Raw genomic sequence first — 23,533 nt, 5'->3', positions numbered from 1 at the left:
GAGAACGCAGAAAACACATAATTGCCTTGCACTTCAGAGAAGTGAAATCGAAGGTAATAGAGTTTGGTGGAGTCAAAGCTGCAGTGCAACGGGAGATCAGGAAGCGTGCAGCAACTGCCCCGACTCTCAGACAGGTGAATCTGGCTGCACGGAAGTGAGAGGTCTGTTCCCAGTGGAGGGAGCAGCAGGAGCACAGGGCTGCAGTGCAGAGCACCACTGTGGGCTAAGAGAGCCAAGGACTTCTGCATAGGGCAGGTCAGACGGTTGCAAGGAAGTGCCAGACTTTACTTCAGAGCACTGAATGGAGGAGCCCCAAGCCAGTGGGATTGCTGGTGCCCCATTTCTACCACGTAAGACTACACTTTAGCAGTGGGTTCTGACATTGAAAATTTTTCAGTATATCATTGAACATCCACAGACGCTTTTTAAATCTGCAACTAAGGTTGCACCTAGCACAGGGCAGATTCACTTAATAAATAAGTCATTGAGGTCAGAGTGCGGCAGAGGATCTTGCTTGCTCGTAGAGCAGAGGTTTATGTTACTGGGGCCCTGCAGGAGACTTGACTAGTGAGTATGTTTTAGAGAGCTTGTTCTCCAAAAGCAAGGATGAAATGCATTGGGAATGGGAGAGACAAGGGATGCCACACTAATCAGCAAGGGGGTAGCATCTAGAAAAAGCTTGCACAAAGGCATTTGCCTTGGGAATACAAAGACAGACTCTCCAGAGGCACCGTGGAGATGGAAGCCGTGACTATAGAGTGCAAAGAAACAGCACTGGGGAGGCTCAGGGCGCTTGGGGAAATGTGAAAATCAACACAGAGTTGCCCCTGCATATCTAAAAGAACCATGGTGATGAGTTTAAGTTTAGAATTAGAAAATAGATGGTAGACCTGAGGCACGGAGAGCAGTGCAAGGCCCTCTAAGGGGTTTGACTGTGTAAATATGAACCTTAGGAGGAATGCAGAACTATGATGTCATTTCAGGAAGAAATAACCTTTATTAATAAAAGACAACACTGGATAAAAAGCTCCAAAAAAACCTACAAAGCAAAGTAAATCAAGAAAAGGCATTAGATTTAAAATAAAAAACAAACAAACAATGAAGAAGAAAGATGTTGGGATCATACTGAGATCCGTGGGGAACAGAGACAAGAATGAGAAATGGTGACAGGACGATAATGAATGGTATATGGAGGGGATGATAATAATAATAATAACAATAATGATAATAATGATAAACAAGCAAACAGAAATCAGGGGAAATTTCAGCACACAAACACTATCAGTCATATATCTATATATACTGTGTATATATGTGTGTATATATATATATATATGGTGTGAGAGGGAAAGAAAAAGAGAGAGAGAGCTGTCAGTAGAGGTCAGGTAGTAACATTTTCAAACTCAGCCAGGAGAAGGGGAAAGCAGAGTCTTGTTCATGGTACCCAACACCACCCAGCATTATTCTATGCAGATTTTCATTCCCCGAGGTGCTTGTTGGGACGGATTCTCTTCACTCCCAGAGCCAGGACATTTGATCATCACACAATAGTCCCACTTTGTGGAGCTCTCTTCCAACTGTCTGCTGCGCCTGGGTGCCAAGCGCTAACCACACTTCTGTCTAATTTGACTGAGGAGGAAATGCCTCTATTTGGTTTCCTTCTGACTCAGTTCAAAAAGACAAACTGTTTCCTTTGGTCCTGGGAATCTGAGTATTATTAAAATGCTTTAAGCTAGGAACATTGTTTTTCTTAATATCAATGACAATGCTTATTAGGTTCCTCTTAAATCATTTACCTATGCAACCATAACATAATATTATGTAAATGAGATGCTTCAGGGATTACACTGCAAAACACTGGTGTCCACCAGGACTATGCCAGCAAGGGCAGCGATGCTTCCCAGTCTTGGAGAGTTCACCTTTTGGAAATCATGTACTACAAATGCACCCAGGAGAGGTCAAGGAGATTTACAAGAACAGCTTATTTGATCTGTGGTTTTCACCTTAAACTTCCTCAAATCACTTTCAGAGATGGGTAAAAGTGTAAATGATGAATTCACAAACACTTGATGACAGAAAAATATAAAATCGGAACAGTGAGTGCTTTGACCAAATAAACATATTTTCACCTTTTTATAAGTAGACAAAATTGCAAACCAGTATTTTACATTCTAAGAACATTCATCTATGACAGGAAAGGACAGCCCATACTCACTGCACACACGATATTAAAATACGATTGAAGGAGTCTGGAAACAAGCAAGAGCAGACCCCAAAACACTGAGGGGAGGTATCTGAAGCCTAAACGTTTGAGATGGGCTCGGTAACTTTCAGAAAAGCTCCCGGTCTCATTTAATAAACACATTTCTCAGCCCTTCCTAAATTGTATGGACGCTGCCAATCTACCCTACCACACAAGGTTGTGTTCCATTTGGGCATCTATTTTCCCTGTATCTTGCTTCATTGTGGCAAAGTTTGCAATAGCCTCTGTGTACTGCGCATCAGATAAGCGAAACCAGAGAGAAACGCCAACCTCCTCTCTACATGAAAATGTTTCCAAATCCAGGAACTTTTGAGGCCATTCCAAAAATGTTTGTGCTCATGGGGGCAGGGGCATTTTATTTTCCTTGAAGGACCCAAGAGACTTGCCATCAGAGTGTCCTAGGGAGTCACAGGAAGCAAAGTAGGAGCGACCTCCCTCTAGCCTTCCCCTCATCCCAAGGCCCTCGGATACAGCAGAGGCAAAACAGATGGTCCTCCCCCTCCTGTTTCCCTCCTGCCTTCCGCCATCCCGCAGAGTCCTCCCACCCTGAGCTGACACCTTCACCAGCTCTCACTAGCCCAGGCTGCCCTTTGCAGCTCCTAACAAGTACAAACTTTGGGCATCTGCTCTTAAGCCTCATCATCCACCTAGCTCCAGGTCTCTTCTAGGCAGAATGCCCTTGGGACCCTAAGCTTCCACTGTCATCCTCCCCTCACACCTCGGTACCCAAATTACTCATTTCCCTCGAGTAAAAAGAGTCTGCAAAACCCCGGAGTTCCGGGGGCAGAGGCGCTGCCGCCGACCCCTGCGAGGTTCTCCTCGTCCCCCATCCTTCTCCATGCTCCCCTTCCGTCCAGGTTTATCCCAGCCCACCCTGGGGACCCTTTGCTCGTCTGGCTTGCACGACCTATTCCTTGACTCGAGGGGCTGGAGGGAGCCTCGCCTCTGTGGCCGGGGCAGCGGCCAGGAGCACGCCTCTACAAGTGGGGCGGCGGGACGGAGCGCAAACTCCACCGTTCGCCGCGGAGGAGGCGGTGGGGACCGGCGCGGACGCGGCGACGCGGGGCCGCTCGCCCCAAGCTTACCTTTGCGCGCGGGCGGCGGGTGCGCTGGGGCAGCCGCTCCCGAGGCCGGGGGGCTGTGGCCGGTGCTTGGGAGGCGGCGCTCCCGCCAGAGCTGCGCTGGGGCTTCGCGCAGACGCTCTCCCGCGGTCTGCGGCAGCCCGGGGCGGTGGCGCCGGCGACAGCTCTGCGCCGCGGCCCCCGGAACTGTCCGACCCAGTGGGAGCGCGGGCTGAGCGGCCGGTAGCGGGCTCCACGCTCAGCGCCTGCGCGCCCGGCCTCGCCCAGGTAAGGGGCGTGTGCCCGGGTCCTCACGAGCCACCAGACCGACCGGCGTGAGGACGGGGCGAGGCGCTTGGCGCGGGGGATGTTGCGGGCCGGGAGTGAACGCCACGGAGACGCCCGGGGGCGGCGCAGCCTCGGAGCCCGCCTGGCCGCCGGGTCCCACGCGCCCCTCAGCCTCCAGCAGAGGTCAGGGTGGGGAGGAGTGAGGTCCCCCAGCCTGGATGCCAACCTTGCGCGTGGGGAGGAGGGGAGGAGGGGGACGTGTCACCTATTGGCCAAGCGGACTGAAACTCTTCTTGGAGATGCTCGCCACCAAGTATTGGCTCTGCGGGTGCGTGCAGTTCTGGGCTGGCGGGCAACACGGTGCAGCCTCCGCGTGGGCCCAGGGCTTCGCAGACCGGTGCGAACCCACAAGGCTCGTGCGCAGGGGAGGGGCTCGCTTGCCTCCCACCGCCAGGCCTGGTTGATTGAAGTTTCAAAAAACTAAACCGTGTCAGGGGTTTCCCCCGGTGTAAGCCATCTTCTGAAAATAGTGCAGACACAGCCAGGGTTTTGCTTCTGCCACGGAAAGCACTTCAAAGAAAACACGGGGGAAGGAAACATAATTTTAAGGGCTCGGTCTTCTGAGATGACTTCTTTGGGAAGAAATTCAAGGGTAACAAATGACAAGGGAGTCCTGTTAGGCAGTGGAGGATTTTAAAAAAAAAAAAAAAAAAAAAAAAAAAAAACCAGATGACTTGACTTTGAAATATATTTCTTTGGATCTTGTCTTAGATGATTGACACTAAAGCCATAAATTATTAATCCAGCAGATGTTAATGTCTTGGCATAGTGTCCAGAGTAAATACCTTCGAGTCCAGCCAAAGCCAGTGATGCTTCCGGGGTGGGTTTGAGATCTGATGTACGTACACTTGCCCCATTCTAGAGCCTTCCGAAGGAGCAGCTTGCTTGCGTTTTGGGGTGTGTGTGTGTGTGTGTGTGTGTGTGTGTGTGTGTGTGTGTGTTTTAATCCACCTTGGAATGTCAGGTTATTGTAGGCGCCAAGCGCACCTGAGGTAACCAGCATGAGAAAATGGGACATTAGTTTGACTGATGGTCTTTATATTTTTAGAATCCAAACATCTTCTAGGTAGGCAGGCTCACTCTAAGGACAGACCGTTGCTGGTATGTTTATTATTACTACTGTTCTCTATTCGAAATGACTGCACGAGGCAAGCTACAAAATTCATAACCTCTCAAGAACATGAAGAACTGCAATTGCTTGAAGAAGTCTATAAAAATGATGGCCCCAATGCATCTTCCTGTCCATGAAGGTTATATTGAAAGTGAACCTCGTCTGCGTTCTGAGTATGAGGCTCTGGAAAACTGAGGCCCTCAGGAACTTCTATGAGGAAAGCACCCAGTTTCCAGTCCCTTGCACTTGAGGGTTGAAAACAGGGTAGTTGCCTTAGCGGCTTCTGACCTCACAAGCATTAGCATTCCCAGAACTCTAAGGAGCATGGAGAAAGGGAGGGCTCTGGGGGCCTCCAGCCAACACCTTTGTACTTGGAGAAAGAAAAAAAGAGCAAGCCCTATGGGCCAGAACACCTGTGAGAAGCACTCCTCATAGCTTGCACAATTTAGCAGGATGTGCATTTTTTATGTCCTGCAATCTGCAACTATATCCTTCTCTCCTCCCTGTCTATTTTTAATCACTTATAGCCAAGATGTATGGGAGAAAATAATTTGAGGGTTGCATTTCCTAACAACAGCTGAAAGAAGCATAAAATATTTGCAGATGAGTCTTTTTTTTTTTTTTTACCTGTGACTTAAGAGACAAAGAACTGTGCCCTCCGTGTCCTTAGCCAAAGTAAGATAAAGGCTTCTAGAAGACCATGTACCAAAGCAATTGCTATGCCTTCCTGGAAAATACCCTTCAATATGGAAACAACTGTAAACTAAAAGAAGAGATGCATAGGGAAAATTCAATGAAAGCTAAGTTTCCCATCCAAAGTGTGATCGTCTGTCGGCTCATCTGGCTTTGACTGCTTTCCCGGATCTGTGTGCTGGAGGGAACTTCTGCTTCGCTGGCCTGCCACCCTTTTCTTACAACCGTTCATCAGTAATAGAGAGCTGCCACCCTAAACAAAGAATATCCGATAGGAACATACAGGTGAAAGCTAACACATCATGGAAACACCCTGCACGGGGAGGAACAGAGCAGAAAGAGATCCATTTAAGCCTTGCCCACTTTTGTGTTTATGAGGTATACAGTTCTTAAATATCCCCTGAAAGTCATACTAAATGCAAACTCCCTTTCAATAACCTTGTTAGCCCCTCCACAGTACATAATAGTGATAAATCGATTAACTGACTTGAAAACTTTAGAAATCTTTTGGTTTTATGTTACAATACCACGTGTGAATTTACACATAGCACATTCCTATAGAACAAGCCTCTGCTGACATTTGATATTTCTTTGCAGCTACTAGTGCCTCAGTACACCCAGTATTGGGGATGGGAACATCCTTTGAACGCCACTTTTGTTGTGGGACAGAGGTCAGAAACTTTAGCTGCGACTTTCCAGCCTAGGATTTCTGTCCTGTGGCACAAGACTGATGACAGGGAGCCTTAATGAATTTCTGCAATTTCTGCATTTCTGCATTTCTACAAAGTCGTGCTGTGTAGAAACCTCACAGAAACACAGGACACTGTTGGCCGATGGATGTCTCACTCCAGTTTCTCTTTTCCTCCTTGCCTGTCCGGGTACTACGTAACCCGTCAAAGTGTTTCATGAATTCATCAATCCTGTTTCACTTTTGCATCGGTCCCCTCGAGGAAGCTGCAGTGATGACTGTACCTTAGGGCGGCTCTGCTGCTGTACAACTGAGGAAAAAGGGTTTCCATGTTGGAAGACTTGACTTCAGATCTGTGCTTAACTAGTGTGTATGCTTTAAAGTTCACCTTTTTAAAATCATGACGTGTATGTGTGTGTGTGTGTGTGTGTGTGTGTGTGTGTGTGTGTGAGAGAGAGAGAGAGAGAGAGAGAGAGAGAGAGAGAGAGAGAGAGAGAGAGAGAGAGAGGGAGGATGTGTGGAGGTCAGAGAACAACTTATGGTACTCAGTTTTCCCCTTTCACCATATGAGCCCTGGGTATTGAACTCAGGTAGCCATGCTCCACGGTGTGTGCCCTTACCTGCTAAGCCACCTCTCTGGCCTACTTTCTTCATCTTTAACATGAGCAAATAAAAACATCTTCCTTACAGCAGTATCCATCTTGAGGGCCAAATCAAATAAAATATTTTTGCAAATTACAAAACACATCATGAGGGTTTGTTATAAGTTTTTAACAAATACTTGGTAAATAAAAGAGAGGTTTATATCCACATTTGACAATAAAGTCTAAAGCGTACTTAGAAATGAAAACATATGCCCCTGGTTCTGATAGAGAAGGCACAGCCAGAAGAAAAGTAGTATGGAATATTTTCAATCGGCTCCTAAATGACATGTGTTTACAAGGCCTGAAGAGAGGCCACTCCTGTGCTAACATTCCACAGACTGACTTGAACTTCAGATTATGGGCAGTTGGAATGTTGCTGACAGAAAGCCAAAATTATTTGGGGTGATCTTTAGTCCCCTTGGGAGTCACTAATCATCCACCTCTGATTCAGAGCCCACATTCTCTTGACTTTCAAATAAAAATCTTGAAATACATCACTGCTTAGACTGGATCCACCTAGATTCCATCAACACAGAGGCTAAGAATGCCATGAGACATTAGTGAAACCTGTGTTTTAGAAGCTGCATTCTTTAAAGCTCCAACTTAGATTCAGCTACAAAAAAAGTTTTTGTTAAAAATAATTTATTTATTTTATTTTTGATTAATTTGTTATTTGTATTTAGTTACATTTATTTATCGGGGAGCGGGTGCCCATGTCATGACGTGTGGAGATCAGAGGGCAACTTGTGGGGTTGGTCTTCTCCTCCTGCGCCTGGGTTACAGGGATGATACTCCGGGCTCAGGCTCAGCCCTGGGCCACACAGGAAGACCCACTTATATTAATTAAGGATCTCTGCTCATTCAAGATAGCTAATGATGAATTGTAACAACCATTTTTGTGGTTTTATTGACCAGGTAGTTTTCAGTACCCTTTTATCCAGACATTTACTTAAAAATAAAAACACTGGGGCTGGAGAGATGGCTCAGAGGTTAAGAGCATTGCCTGCTCTTCCAAAGGTCCTGAGTTCAATTCCCAGCAACCACATGGTGGCTCACAACCATCTGTAATGGGGTCTGGTGCCTTCTTCTGGCCTGCAGGCATACATGCAGACACAATATTGTATACATAATAAATAAATATTTAAAAAAAATAAGACAAAAACACTGTTAGACCTTTAAGGTCAATGCGTTGGTTTTTATGCGGAAATTCCAACTTGAACTGTATATTTATTTATCTCTGCGACAATCAATAAAGAGATGTGGAGGAATTTGTTTTAGATAGAAATCTTAAAGTTATTTCTGCCATGTCGGTTTGTGTTTCTCAGTTTTGAATCTATATTATCTTTTAAGTCTAGCGGCTGCCTCTGTTAAGAAGGAAAAGAAAGAAAAATCATTTTAAACCTCGAGCTTTCTTCACGACAAGCTGTTCTCATTTTCTCCGTCTCAGAAGTTGGTTTTTTTTTTTTCAAATGTGAATCATTAGTATTCTTTGAAAAAGAATTGTCCCCTTGGCCTATAATTATATTTTACCTGGAAATTGAGGTATTTTTTTCATCTTTTTTTAATTCAATGCTGTTAGCAGAGAAAGGCCACATAAACTCCTTGCTCACTAACTGAACCCTCCCTATTTACACATTATGATTTATCTAAATTTCCAAATTTATTGTCTAAGCATTCTTCCTGAGTGTAACTGAGCTCTGTTTTCACCCCCTTTCTCATAAGAAAAATATGTATTTTCTTGAGCTCTCGTGGAATTGGTGCTGGACTGGGACACTCTTGTCCCCTCTCTGAGGTGGTAATATCTTTTGTGTCCAGAGGTGACCAGTACTGTAGGAAGGTTCCTGGGACCCTAGCCACAGCCTTGCAGTGACAACACTACCTTACTCTACACCTGTCCCTTCGTAAACCAAGCCAGCCCAGCCCTGGAGCCACGACACCACCGCAGTCCTCCCCTGCTAATGACACACATCCCCCTGTGTGGCTCCCTGCTCTGAGATAATATAAAATAATTAATCTTCTTTGAACTGTGTTTGCAATTTTGATTTCAGTCCACTTTTAAAGGTCTGAAAATGGATAATAGTCCTTTCGAAAATGTTCATTTCTTTCCTAGGCCTAATTCTCTGACTCCCGGTGTATTTAACTCACAACTGCCTTGCAAGTGCCACCCCCCAAAAGACCAAGATCATTTGGGTTCAAACTGTTGTTTTAGATACTTCTCCACTTTGACCTTTGCCACAAAGTTGAATTTACCGTGTTGATGAACGTCTTACTGCTTCATTTTGACTGAAGAACCTTGTATTCCAGGCACTATATTGTGCTTTGTTCTGTTGAATTGTGTAAGACTCCCATAAGGGAGAAAAAAAAAATTAACACTGTCTTACAGATGAAGAGAATCAGTGAGTTTGGGATGTGCTAAACCACCGTGGGCAGAGCCATGGCTGACTGGGCTTGTCTGTTCTTTCCAAAGTTCTTCATGGATTCCCTTGTGAGGCTCACAGGCAAATGTGGACGAGAGTACAAGTTCTCCTCAAAGTGGAAATGTCACCCTCGTCATCTTTTGGCACCTTTTAGTACTTTCCAGAATGGGCCCTGGAAGACCCCTCAGTTCATAGAGCACTTGCCTGTGTGTTCTGTGAATCAGCCACTGTCACCAGGCTTTCGGGGTTGCTCTCAAATTAGTCACCTTGAGCTGAAGAGAGCTGAAGAAGAAGGTTCCTGTTCCTCTGCATACTTCTCATACATGGTGGCCTGTCATCTCCCCACAAATTTTGAATCTCTTAAACCATCAGGGGTCCTCCCAAACAACTTCCTAAATAAAGACCTAAATAAAGTTACCTTACAGCCCATTCCGATAACACTGCAGCTCCTGAAGCCAAGGACTCCTTCCTGGACTTTGGTTAAACTTGCCCCCACTGGCAGGGCCTGGGGCTATAGCACACCAGTTGAGAATTAATACAGGGCTAAAAGTCGCTTGTGATTTCCATTCCTTTTGTTTGTTTGTTTGTTTTCAAGACAGGATTTCTCTGTGTAAAACCTCTGGCTGTGCCAAAACACAACTCTGTAGACCAGACTGGCCTCAAACTCACAGAGATCTGCCTGCCTCCATTTCCCTCAGGAGTGCTGGGATAAAAAGCATGCACAGCCTTCCCCTGCCCCCAGGCTGTGATTTCTATTCATATCAACCTACATTTGGGCAGAACAGAATTTCCTACTGCAGAAAAGGTAGCGGTTCAGGAACTCAGGACTAACCAACAATTCGATTGTGTTTCAGTAAACATTTTGTATTTAACATACAGGTATTTTACTAGACACCGGGGAAACCATGGTGAGCAGCCTGGAGTATATACTCTAAAGTCCACAGAAATACAGCAAACCACCCAACAGCCACTGCTTCTCCTTTCACTGGGATGTGATCTTGTCTTCCGTTTGTATTTAACACGTGTTCTTTGTCTCCCAGCTCTCTATCTTTTCCCTTCATTTTCTCAACTCATTTATCCCTTTCCCCATCTCTTTTCCTTAGTAAAGATAATATACTAATATTCTACTCAATTCAATATTGACTTTTGGTTACAACAATTTTACTTCCATACTACTGGCCAAAAGTTTATTTGTTTTTTATATTTTTTATTAACACAAGGACCTAGCAATACTTGGGCACTTTGGGAAACCAGATATCCCAAGATGCTACTAAGACTGTGCCGGGGTATAGCATTTCACTTGGTACCCTACAGGAGCTATCAGGTTCAAGTCTAGAGCACAATTAACAATCATTTAAGTATCAACTGTTAGCCAATGAACTCCGTGCTGACATCAGCATGTTCTAAAGGGTTGGGTGGCATTATTGAAGCTTGGGTGGGTTTCTGAGAAAGATCCCTTGAAGATCAATCTAACTGAGTCGACAAAAAGGAAAGATGTGGTGAGCAGTAGAACCGGTTTGCAAAAGATGTGAGAGTCTAGAGTACACGGCCAGCAGCTACCACCAGCTTCTGGACTTATGGTCATGAGAAGCTGGGTTAAATTTCCTGTGCCCCTGTCTCCCTATTTGCTAGCTTTGGCACTATCAGGAAACCTTTTGAATCAACCTCAGTGAGATTCTTCATGTTTAAACCTGTCAACAACTTGTACTTATTTTGTACCTTTGAAGAAATCTTTCTTGCTTTACTTACTGGGTATGTTACTTTTCTTGTTGCTAATACAACCAGACAATAGCAGTGGAAGGAAGGAAGGTTTTATTTGAACCAGTGTGTGGTCAAGAAGGCACAATGACAGGGGTGTAAGATAACTAATGACCTTGCATCCACAGTCAGGAAACGAGGAGAGGGGAATGCCTATGAACATTGGAGCCTAGCCCATGGGACAGACAGTACTGCTCACATCCAAGCTATAGATCTCCACATCAGCTAAACCTCCTTGGGAACACCCACCCTGAAACATGCAGAGTCTGTCTCCTGGGTGATGCTAGAGCCCGTGAAGCTGGTAGTCAAAATTAACCAACATCGCAGATATATATCTAAGCTTGCAAGGACATCACCTCAGCAGGCAGTTCAAAGGTACATTTTGAAAAATTATTTGCTTAAAAAAAGGGCTCTCAGGGGGCTGGAGAGATGGCTCAGTGGTTAAGAGCATTGCCTGCTCTTCCAAAGGTCCTGAGTTCAATTCCCAGCAACCACATGGTGGCTCACAACCATCTGTAATGAGGTCTGGTGCCCTCTTCTGGCCTGCAGGCATACATGTAGACAGAATATTGTATACATAATAAATAAATAAATATTAAAAAAAAAAGGGCTCTCCAGAAGGTCTGACTGTTACCTCTGGAATAACGGATAACATCTGCAGGTGGTTTTGTTGCTTTCAGTCACAAAAGCTGCTGGATAACCTGTAGTACATAGGACAGACCCTGCAACTGAGAAGGAGAAATACATCTAAAGGCCAATTCTGTGGAAAGGACAGATAGACACAGTATTTGTGTTCACTACAACAGCCTAAGAGCATCAGATGAGCGGACAATTGTGAGGCCATTTTGACAAAGATGCAATGGGATGGGAATCTTGTTTTTTGCTACAACTTTTCCAAATGGCACTTAAAATATTCTCCAAAGACCTATAATAACACTTCTTGTTTACTCAGGAGATAATTTTGGTCAGTCTTGGAAATAGACATAAATAAAATCCAATCTTTTAGAAATAACTTGAAATCTTAGTTATAGGAATAACACTAATATTACTTAGAAAAATACTTCTCATAGCTTAATGAACGATAGGAAAAACTGAAGACTACATAAGGGAACAGTTGAACACACCCAATGAAAGGGCTGTTTTCACTCTTCTTACTGGTGAGCATTTTATAGTGCTATAGAAACTATTAACTTTAGTTTGAAGAAAGAGAAAAGGAACTGAGGGGAAATGGTTCGGTCAGTACAGTGGTCATCTCACAGACCTGAGGACCTGAATGCTATCTACCTGAATTCTGCAGGCATGGTGGTACACACTAACTCCCAGCATGGGCTAAGACAAATATAAGAAGATCCTTAGTGCTTGCCAGCTAGTCTAGCCTACCTGTGACCTTCAAGCCAATGAAAGACTCGAGATGTAACAGTGTTCCTCAGAAGGACACTTAAGATTGTCCTGTGGTTGCCACATACACATGCACACACTTGCACATATGTGTACGTACACGACACACACACACCACAAACACACACGTGCACACGTACACCCACACCCACCCATTACAAAGCAGAAGAAAATAAATATATACATCAGAGCAAAGCAGAATAAATCAGGGAATGAAAGATTGAATACAGAAAGAAAGCCATCCATATTCACTGATTTCCAGAAGTCTTGATCAATATATAGCATTTCAGGCACACTATAAAAGTTGACTAATATATGCTGAGATGCATTGGCATATTGCATTGTCTGGTATGTACCATCTGAGATTTTTTTCACATATGTCAAGTTTTCCTGAATTTAAAATGTAAGGCAAAAAGTTCTTTTCAACCTTCTAAGGAGGCGGTTATGTCACATGAGACTTATTAAACATGGAGAACACACTCAAGCACTATGATGGGGTGGGAATTGAGATCGTCTCTCAGGAAGTTACAGTGATAGTGTGCATGTGCTTCAACCCAGCCATTCGGCATTATCTGAGAAACACTCTAGAATACTTAAGCGAAGCAAAGAATGAACCAAGGTGCCCATTGTGCCATCGTTTGTATGAGAAAGCCTTGTAAGGAAACTAAGTATTTAGCAATGGCAGAATGATAAAGTAAATTGATATACTATGCACCACCAATCTTATCAGTGGAAGTTACCTGTATTTGCATCAATATTTTTTTTTTTTGTAAAACTAGTAAAATCTCTGTAAAAGCAATTGTCTGGAGGGCTGGGAAGATGACTTAATAGGTAAGATGCTACTTGTGCAAGCATCTTGGTTCAGACATTCGATACCTACATAAAAATTAGCCAGGAGTGGCATGCATTTGCAATCCCAGCACTGGGAGTGGCAGACTCACTTAGGTCCAGGAGGTTGCTGGTGAGCCAGCCTAGCCAAAACAGTGAGCACCGGGATTAGTAAGAGACCTGCCTCAAAATAGAGGATAGATGGATGGATGGATGGATGGATGGATGGATGGATGGATGGATAGATAGATAGATAGATAGATAGATAGATGATAGATAGATAGATAGATAGATAGATAGATAGATAGATAGATAGATAGATGGAGGAGAGCAATAGGAGATGCCTAATATCATCCTGTGGCTTACATCTCTCTCTCTCTCTCTCTCTCTCACACACACACACACACACACATACACACACACACACACAGGTTGTTTAATAAACACAGACGGACAAGTTCCCGTCTACCTTGACTGCCACTTAAACTCTTCAAGAATCCTGAAATGCAAATCATTGCTTATAATGACTAGTAATTGTTGTAGCTTGTAATGACTGGTAACTGTTGTAGCTCAAACCTGAATTAGCTTCACTGTTATGGAGAATCTCAAGACAGCCCTGCTGTTTCTGGAGAGATTCAACCATTTGTGTGTGTGTGTGTGTGTGTGTGCTTTTTTTTTTCAGTGATTCCAAATTCATATTAGTTGTCCTCAGCTTTATTTCAAAACTCTTTTCGTGCAAGCAATTTTTAGAAGTTGCCTGCCCAGATCCCTGCTTGCTTAACTTCTTCCATTTAAAGAAAAAAAAATAACAATTCGGCATCACGTTGGGTCAGTTGAGGTGAGAGCCAGGAGGGGAAGGGACAGGCACACCGTTTTTGTCCTGCACCCAGAAGGAAAGAACAACCAAACTCCCGACTCGGAGCTCCCTCTCTCCTCTCCTTAACCTGTAGGTCACATTCTGTCTTCGCTTCTCATTGCCGCTGACATCCTGATATCCTTACCCAGGTGCTTTTCAACTATCTATTTCTTACCCTGTATTAATTTAGCAGTCAGCTAAATCCAAGTCACAAACCCCACCCTCTTATGCTGCAGACAAGGCTTAACTCTTCAATTCCTGGAGTGTGGAACCTGACGGGAGCAACATCAACCTCCTTCCTCACCAAAAAGAACACCTCAGAATTTTTCCTTTTCTATCTGAAGCACCGACCTCCTTTTCTCTTGCTTCTTACAGGACAGCCTTCCGCGGCTGAGCTTTGCGGCCTCTAGCCCTGCTCCATCATTTAAGAGAACGGTCTCATCTCTGTGGTACCTCCCGTCTTCTACTCATTTCACTACAATCCTATAGTCAATGCATCCAAGACAAAGCCGACTGAAACACAGAAAACTGTGTTTCTCTTCTCTTTGGGTTCCATTGTCTTATTTGTCCTTTGTCATGACTCCATATTTAATATTTCAAACACTTCCTTGTCCTTAGGACTGCTCTGAAGTGACTTAGAGTGGTGCATGCTTATAAAACCGCACAAGACACAGCCTCCTGTTTAAAAGCCTGCTCTAACCAGGTATGATAGCATACACCTGCAACCCCAGCACGAAGCAAGGTAGGTAAAGGGAGGTGAATTCCAGGCTAGTTCGCGCTACACAGTGAGACGAACTCAATGAAGCAAGACAAAACCTTAACAACCAAAGGGAGTCTCTTTTTCTACCTTAGATTGAACAAACACGACACTTTTGGGAAAGGCTGCCCCGAGTTGTTGCCTAGAGTTTCTCCCCTTCTCTTTAACCTTAGCCACAGGACCTAAATCTGCTTCAAACACATCACATCTACTTCCAGGTGGCAATTATCATCCTATTTGATTATCCTTATTTTAACTGTTAGTGGTTTGAAAGTATTCCCTTGTAATCCTAGTGAATTCTCATACACCCACCCTCACACTCAACTCTGACCCACCCCTACCGGTCACATGGACGAGAACCTGATCTACCTGACACCACTCAGGAAGTACATGGCAGAGCCTGGGCTCAGAACCAAAGCCTCCACTCTTCTCACTTCCATGGACCTCTTCTTCATCAGGCCTCGCACAGATGGCACAATGACTTCTGATGTGCCTGCACCACTGCATATCCATACAGGATGCAGGGTATGTTTGGAAATGCCTTTCTGCTTTGACCTAACGCTAGCTAATGCAGCCAGGCTTCATGCAGCACTCAGCATGGACTTACTTCCTGATGACAGTTGTTGTCTGTCTCCACATACAAAACAAAATCTGACCATAGGCACCTGAGAAGCAAATGTAAGATAGTTGTACTGAAATGTTGTCATTAGAATTCACGTTATTAAAGTGCCTGGGATCTTTGGGCATGTGAATATCTTAATAGCCTCAATTTAAAGAGCAGGTGACCCTCATTAGACTGTATTCTTCTGCAGGAGAGTGAGCTTGAGGGAAGCTATAATTTACACATAGTCACCTTCCATAAAGTGTTTTTTGAGTAAACAGAGAAGTTGAAGGACCTTAAATAGCCAAACTTAAATTGCTGCTCCATTTGTATGACCTTTAGTGAGTAGGAACTAGCCTATCTTGCTAAATTCTGAGCATTCTGAACTCTTGTGACCCTGGTAGCATCTTCAAATGTCTAGGGCAGTGCCCCATCTCTCACTTCCTCTCTTAACCATCACGAACACTGCTGACCTGGAAGTGCTGTCTTCTCTAATTTCTTTGCAGATAACTTTTTTCCCCCACCTGCCTACATCTGTTGCTCCGTGAAAATTGTTGCCTGATAGAGGTATTCCTCCACCTGCTATTTCTAAGGCGAGAGGCATAAACACATCTGGGTTTTTCTCTCCTGAGCAATCCCTTGCGAGTAATCCTAATTAGTCCAGTCATTTACCTTCCTTCATTGCCATCGTTTTGTTCATTTTGTAGCCATTTGGAATGTTTTTGAAAACCTGCTGCCTATTGTTTTTCTACTCTAATATATGTAACTTTCCCTAAATTACATTGTCTTCTTCCTCGTCACAATTTCTTTGTAGATTGGTAACTTTACGTCTTTCCCTTATGTCTGCATAAATTGTCAAGGTCTCTATTAGGCACTTATTTATTCATGCTGCTCTCTGTTTTACTGCCACACTCTTGCCCTATTTTTGAACAGTTATAAAATGAGCAAATTCTTTATTTTGCAACCAGTCCATGAAATAGACTCCCACTCACGAGATAATATCACACCATAACCTTGGTGTTTAGCTGAGGGATGGAAAAGCCAAGCAGAGGAGAGGTCATGATAATAGAATTCCATAGAGTTCTCGCACCAAGGGAGAGCTGCTGTGCAATAGGGTGGATGGGAAACCCGAACTCAGGGCCAGTTTGTAAAGATAGCAGCCAGGTTTTAACAGACTCTCTCCGAGATGTGAAGGAATGAGCACTGGTGAGTGCTATTGATGGCTTCATCAGGAATGGGTCTTTGGAGCATGGGGCTCTAGGAGGACCGGTGGGATGTTGCTGGCCGAACTGATGAGAGCAAAAATACTCCCTCTGGAGGAAAGGAGGAGCTTGCTCAGGTAACGCCTTGCTTCTTGGTGGTTGAATCAAGAGCCAATGGAAATGAGGGAGCAGGGGCATGTACGTGAATAGAAGAAAGAGAAGCATTTATCATTTCCAACTAATGAGAATTCATCCCATAATTTTGATATTGCTCCATGTCAATGATGTCTATTGCCAGAATTTCCCCCAAGTTTTAGCCTGTCTTCTATTTTGTTTTGCTTTGTTTTCTCATGAGATGACTTGATGAACCCAAGCTCTTAATTTTAGAGCTCTAGGTTAGCACTTTACATTTTACTTAAAGAAAAAAAAACTCTGCTTGAGAAAAGAAAGATGTCCACCTATACTTTCTTTTTTAAAGTTTTCAAGTTTGCCTTTTGCCTTTTTAGTTCTTAATTCACCCATAGTCAATGCTGGTTACCCATATATGCTTCCTGACTCAGTCTTTTCGACAGTTTCTCTTTTTGCCAGTGACCTTCCGTATTATCTCCAGATGCAAACTCACAGTTACCTCAATCCTTTTCAGATTCTCTGTTCTTTTCCACTGGACAATTTAAAAAGGTAACATTCCAGACCACTGTCCCTATTAGTTAATATTGTTACTTACAGTAGCTTCAAAACATAGTGTTATATCAGGTACAATATTAAGAATAAAACAGTTTGGTTATCATAGGTGGTATAGGTAGACAATGTGTAAATTTTGAGTGGACCAGTGGTGAACCCAGGATTAATCGAATTCTATGGTCTGAAGGTTAGAGTGGGTAAGGAATACAGGGGATACTGTTGAGCATAATTTGGGTTTTTGAAAAATCCAGATTTTGACTTGTTTTCTTCAAAATTGTGATTTCATTGGTTTGTTTTAATAGCGATATTTAAAACTAGGTGTGATCACCCATACATAAAATTCCAACACATAGGAGAGTAAGGCAAAAGGACTATAAGTTGGAAGCCTGCCTGATCTATATAATGAGATCTTGTCCAAAGTAAACAAAACAAAATCAATAATGATTTTTTAAAAGAATGCCATACTTTAGGTTATATAATGATGCTGAGGAGAACAAAGTAAACAACAATAAATCTGTATCCACCTAATAAAAAATGGAGACAATCAACTGTTGATTTAGCTAAATCACGATTCTGAGAAAAACTTGTTACGCATTTCTTACCCTATCTTGTTAGAGGGCAGACATACACTACGTTCATGAAAATAATATCTAGCAACCACCCATCAGATAGTTGAGGTACTAGTACAGAGCTAAAGGGTGGAGAATATCATAGAGAAATTATACATTTTTAAATACTTAGTTCAAACAATATTTTTTATTTACTACGTAGGTCCTAGGGATTGAATTCAGGTCACTAGGCTTGCGTGGCAAGTGCTTTAGCTGCTGAACCATCTTGTCGGCCTCCACACAGTTCTGTAGACCAAAATTCTTCAACTAGGGGCAAACAAGTTTGCATTTACAATTCTATATGGTTGATCGACGTATACAGTTTCTGTCCTAGCATCAGCGTAGATCAAAAGTCAGCAGCTCTTAGTATCAGTCCAGTGGGGGAGACACGCTCTGCTAGACCTTGGGAAGAGTTATGCAGGGAGACACAGGAGTCAAGAAGGCACAGCCCCTGATGCCCTGGTTTCCATTCAAGCTGAGAATTTAAGTGAAACAAAGAAGAAAGTTGTTGGAACACCTAGAGTAAGAAGTGCAAATTAGCTCAGCGCAAACCGTGGGCGCTGGTGCTGAGCAAATGTGGACAGAGTATCAGCTGCCCCTGACAACCGTGAGAAACCTTCCTGAGCATCTTCTCATATTGTCGGAAGTATCGTCACAGTTTCTTAGGCTTGAGCGAATTATAATCACAGCTCATTGGTGAATCATGATTAACACCAATTTAAATAGTATCATATACATGATAAACATATATCAACCTCTATAGGTGGGTATTTCTTTAATTTTGTCTATTATTTACAGATTTTATTACAAACCTAGTTGCCTGTATTTTTATGAATTCTCATAGCATAGTAAACAGAGTACGCACAAGGCCTGTGCTTTCTTTAAGAAACAAGTATCAATCTACTAAACTCCTGTTTCAGTTTCATCTGTCTAGGAGTGTATTGGCTATAGTATAAACTATATTTCTTACTGGGGTCTGAGGGCAGCAGTAAACAGAAGAGTCTGCAGCTAGCTACAGAGACTAGTACACTAACAACCTTTGTTCTGTCCCAGGGCGGGAGTCTCTCAAGGTCAGGCAGCCACAGCTCCTTTCGTAGATTTATACATTGTTGCCTGTCTTTGTTTAAAATAACTCTTCTCTTTTCTTAAAGCCATCCCCAAGGTTGCGAGTACTCCATGTGGCTTCCCAAATATTTATAGCATAGCCATAAATACATCCACATAGAAGTTGTCCCGTCTTTCAAGTCTCTGTCCTGCCTACTCAACTTGGAACAGCCCTCTTCAGCAATAAATAGCACGGGAATCCCATTATTCCGGCACGTTGTGTGATTGCCAGTCTGAGAAAATGTCATAAGGAGTTCTGCAGACACTGGCCAGTCTCATGCTGTGATTTCCAGAATGTGCATGGCTTATTCTGTTGTTAGTGTGTAACTGAGTGTCTGCTCACAAAGTGCATTGCATAGGCAATTATGCCAGCCTTGAAGAGCAAATCTGAGTTGGGCAGCAGAGGCGCACACCTTTAATCCCAGCACTTGGGAGGCAGAGGTAGGTGGATATCTGTGAGTTTGAGGCCAGCCTGGTATACAAGAACTAGTTCCAGGACAAACTCTAAAAGCTATTGAGAAACCCCATCTCGAAAAACAAAGAAACAAAAAAGCAAATCTGTTATTATTCTGTAACAACTGCTTGAATCCTTTATGTCCTGGATAAACTCTGCAAGGTTTGAAAATTGAGAAAACAATATTTTGAACCAATGAAGTTGAAATTGTCAGCACTTTCTCCCAGGGCTCATTTTTCAAAAGTACTTAAAACAATAAAAAAGAAATCTTCGCTGATACAGGATAAATTGATTTTATATATGGAATCTAGTCACGTTAGTTTGGGGGGGTTTTATTATTTTCATATCTTTTTTAAAGTACTATGAGCAAAAACAAAACAAACCAAGAACCTTCATGAGGTCATCCTCTGAGGTCAATTCTGCACAGTTCAATGTGCACATACTTAGTGGGCAAGCTAAATGAGAGACAACCAAGGAGAGAATCCAAGAATTAGAACAAAAAAAACAACCAAAGGCCATAGGCCAATAGACTAGAGACTGAATGGCTCACTCTCACCATTGTTAGGTGTTTCCAGCTTCAGGGAGAACCCTCTCAGGAGATGGTGCATGTTCCTGTGTGAGAAGGAAATGTTCCTGTAGGTGATGAACCGAGCATGGAGCTGCAGAGATGTCGAGTCTCTGCTGCAGGACTGTGTATCCGGAGCAAATAGCTTACGGGATAGTGGCTCTTAGCCGAAGCTAATAGGTAGGAGGCATTCTGAGATACGCTCTTCAGTTTTATTACTGAGTTTTTCTTAGGCATGAGGCAGAAAGTAAGGAAGCTTTGAAGATGATATTAAGTTTACTCTAGACAAGCCAAACATGTTTGACTGTATAATAAAGTAGGTTGTCTGGGGAGGTTAGGAAAGGATATGTATTCATCAAGAACGCTTGTCTGTAAAGGAGAAGCCTTTCCTGGTCATTGGCGTGTGCCTCTCATGCATATTCCCAGAAGAGGCATTTCATAATTCTTTCTTATTGTTTTCCACGTTCACCAGACATTCCATTATCCTGTGACCAAGTGCGAGTGGCTGGTGTGTGTCCTCTAGATTGTCCTTGGAATGGTCTCAACATATTGATATTTACAATGATACTACACCGTTATGTTTGGAGTACTTAGGTTGATAGGAATTGCTCACACTGCAGAAGGTGAGCCATCACAGCCTTCTATTTCGTTAAGACACACTTGGATTCCTCAGGATCTGAGAAATGCAAGATACCTATTAAAAATAAGCACTCAATTTTCCATAGGAGAAGGCTTGGTGAGTTCATTATTAGGACTGAACGTAGAAATCATTTTTCTAAAAGCCAACTTTCCATCTGAATTATTTGTTGTTTTTGGCAGGTATCAGTCTTTCTATGGAAAGATTATTCTATAGTTAGGGATTCAAAATATACGCTAAAGAGGCTGGTTCAGCTCGTAAAAGCACTTGTCACCAACCTTATGACGCAAGCCTAATCTCCTGAAGGCATAGTAGAAGGAAAGAATGAGCTCCTGCAAGTTGCCCTCTGCTTGCCACATGCTCACCTTGCTTTGTGCTCAAGTGTGTGCACTATATACATAAGAAATATGTAAACAAATTTAAATATTACATCCTTAATAAAGGATGTCCTATGTCCCCCAATTATTCTTGGACCTTTTTCTTTGAAGCTTCCGTATTCCATTACAAGATGTTGGATGAAGCACAGAATGTCCTGAGTTTTGTCGGCTGTGCCAGATTATAAACAGGTAGCACCTGATAGTAAAGAGACCACCCGGTATCATCTTTGAAACTGACAAGCACTGTGGCCTTGGCATTCACAGTGTGCACAACAAATGAGCCGTAGCTACCACTTCAGCTCCATAAAAAAAACTACCAACAAATAGGGAAGATTGCTTCTTGTTCATGAAGAGCCACTCGAGAATGGGTTCTTGATTTTCTGTCTTACAGACCTTCCCTTTTTAGAGTGCTAGATTCTTAGAGTTAAAGAAAACACACATCTGTGCATAAGCCAGATGGCACGTTGACGTTTCCTATTATTACTCTTTCTTCTGTCCATTGCTACAGATGTTATAAGTGTCGTTTACACTTTCCCCCACTCCCACAGGCTGAAAATAGAACCCAGCTTTAAACACAACATTAAAGGAAGAAGCAGAGGAAAGTGGAAGAATCTGATACATTTTAAAATTAACTCTGCCCTTCCACCACCTGGTCACTTTAGCAAAACAATGAACTTGCCATGTAGCCAAAGTAGCCTTTTTGTTGCTTCATAGATACATGAAAGGAAATTGCCTTACTTTCAAACACTTGGTATTATATAGCATCATATGTACAGGGAATTATAAACCCCACTTGAAAAGCCCTGATTTCTTTTTCAGCTTCTTTTTTTTTATTGAAAAAAAAAATTTCCGCCTCCTCCCAGCCTCCCATTTCCCTCCCCTCCTCCCACTCCTCTCCCCCTCCCCCCACTCCTTTTCCCCTCCCTCTCCAGTCGGAAGAGCAGTCAGGGTTCCCTGCAGTGTGGAAAGTCCAAGGTCCTCCCTCCTCCATCTAGGTCTAGGAAGGTGAGCATCCAAACTGGCTAGGTTCCCACAAAGCCAGAACATGAAGTAGGATCAAATCCCAGTGCCATTGTCCTTGGCTTCTCATCAGGACCACGAGGGGTGCACCCACCCACTGAGACAGAGGGACTGATCTATTGGGAGCTCACCAAGGCCAGCTGGACTGAAAAAGCATGGGATAAAACCGGACTCTCTTTTTCAGGTTCTTAACTAGTTCTGTTTATTGATTTTTTATTTTTTCACAATGTGTGGCTGTCTTTCTGCATGGAAGTCTGTACCATGTGTGTGTAGTGCCCAAAGGATGCCAGAAAAGGGTGTTAGAATCACTGGGACTGGAGTTACAGACCATTGTGAGCTTCAGTATGGTTGCCGAGAATGAAACCTGTCTTATCTGGAAGATCAGCAAGTGGTCTTAACCACTGAGCCATCTCTTCAAGTCCTGTATTAATCTTATAATGAACAAATATTCAATTAATCTCTTTCTAACTATACACAGTTCAATGTTTAACTTAATGATATTTATCTGAAGTCAAGCCAAGGTTATAAATCCCGTTACTAGAGGACGCACTGACAAAGCCCAGAAATGAAGTGTTACACGGACCCAGCGTGGATCCACATGTGCAGATATCTGCCTGCTCAAGTCAGCAAAGAGCAAAGCCTCTCTGGTCACATTCCTCAGTTTTGCATTGCCCTATTCCATCTCCAGATCAGGGCCAAGACATAGGCTTTGCCTTATTCTCAGATTCAGTGATGTGATTCATTGATAATATCTATTGAGGGTCTACCATGTAGATTGCATTTTCAAAGTAATTTTCTCACTTTCACAATTTTATTATTTTTCTTTGATAGTATCATGCAGGTATAAGATGCGCTTTGATCATGTTCTTCCTCTCTTGCCTTGTCTAGCTCTTCCCCCACTCCTACCGAACCCCTTTTCCGCCAACAGTCCTCCTTATGCTTTCAAGACTTTTTTTGGTATGATCCGATGAGTTTCATTAGAGTTGTTTCCGTGAGTGTGGAACAAGTTCATAACATTGGAACTTGAGAGGAATTTGGAAAAGCAAGCAAATAAAACAAACAACCACAACAAAGTAAAACAAAACAAAAACTTCATTCCAAAAACAGTCATCCTGAGTCTTGAGAAGAGCTCCTCGTCCATTCTCTATCAAAACTGTTTCTACTAAGGAGGAAATTAATTCAAGGATGTTGTTAGTTGTTCGGTCTGGACTTGAGAGCGTGACCTGCATAGGAAAGACTCCTAAGGAAAAGAGAAGCCAAGCACAGTCTTTGTAAATGGTATTTTCATCTAATTGGCTGGTGGAAAGGTAGGGGGCTCCTTTAAAATGGCTTTATGTAACTAACATTTTCCAGGGTTCGCCGTAGCAAGAGGAAAGGATGGTGACATTGCATGAGACCGTGGGCTAAAGGACTTGTATCATTGAGCCACTGTTCTTGGAAAATTAATAGACTCCAAAATCAG

At 43.1% G+C, this 23,533-nt stretch overlaps 1 protein-coding gene across 2 annotated transcripts in view; it reads right to left on the bottom strand.

Annotated features, from left to right (window-relative positions):
• Znf385b (zinc finger protein 385B) overlaps positions 1-3,829 on the bottom strand; it is a 342,844-nt gene extending 339,015 nt beyond the window's left edge. For both annotated transcript variants that reach the window (XM_057755673.1, XM_057755674.1), the window contains exon 1: positions 3,349-3,829. The gene's annotated coding sequence lies outside the window, so the exon portion shown is untranslated. The remainder of the gene's footprint in view (positions 1-3,348) is intronic.
• Positions 3,830-23,533: the final 19,704 nt, after the last annotated feature.

The sequence above is a fragment of the Chionomys nivalis genome, chromosome 22 (genome assembly GCF_950005125.1).
Source record: "Chionomys nivalis chromosome 22, mChiNiv1.1, whole genome shotgun sequence".
In the NCBI taxonomy this organism is placed as follows: domain Eukaryota; kingdom Metazoa; phylum Chordata; class Mammalia; order Rodentia; family Cricetidae; genus Chionomys; species Chionomys nivalis.
The sequence above is the reverse complement of the archived record's forward strand: the minus strand, read 5'-3'. Positions and strand labels throughout refer to the sequence as shown.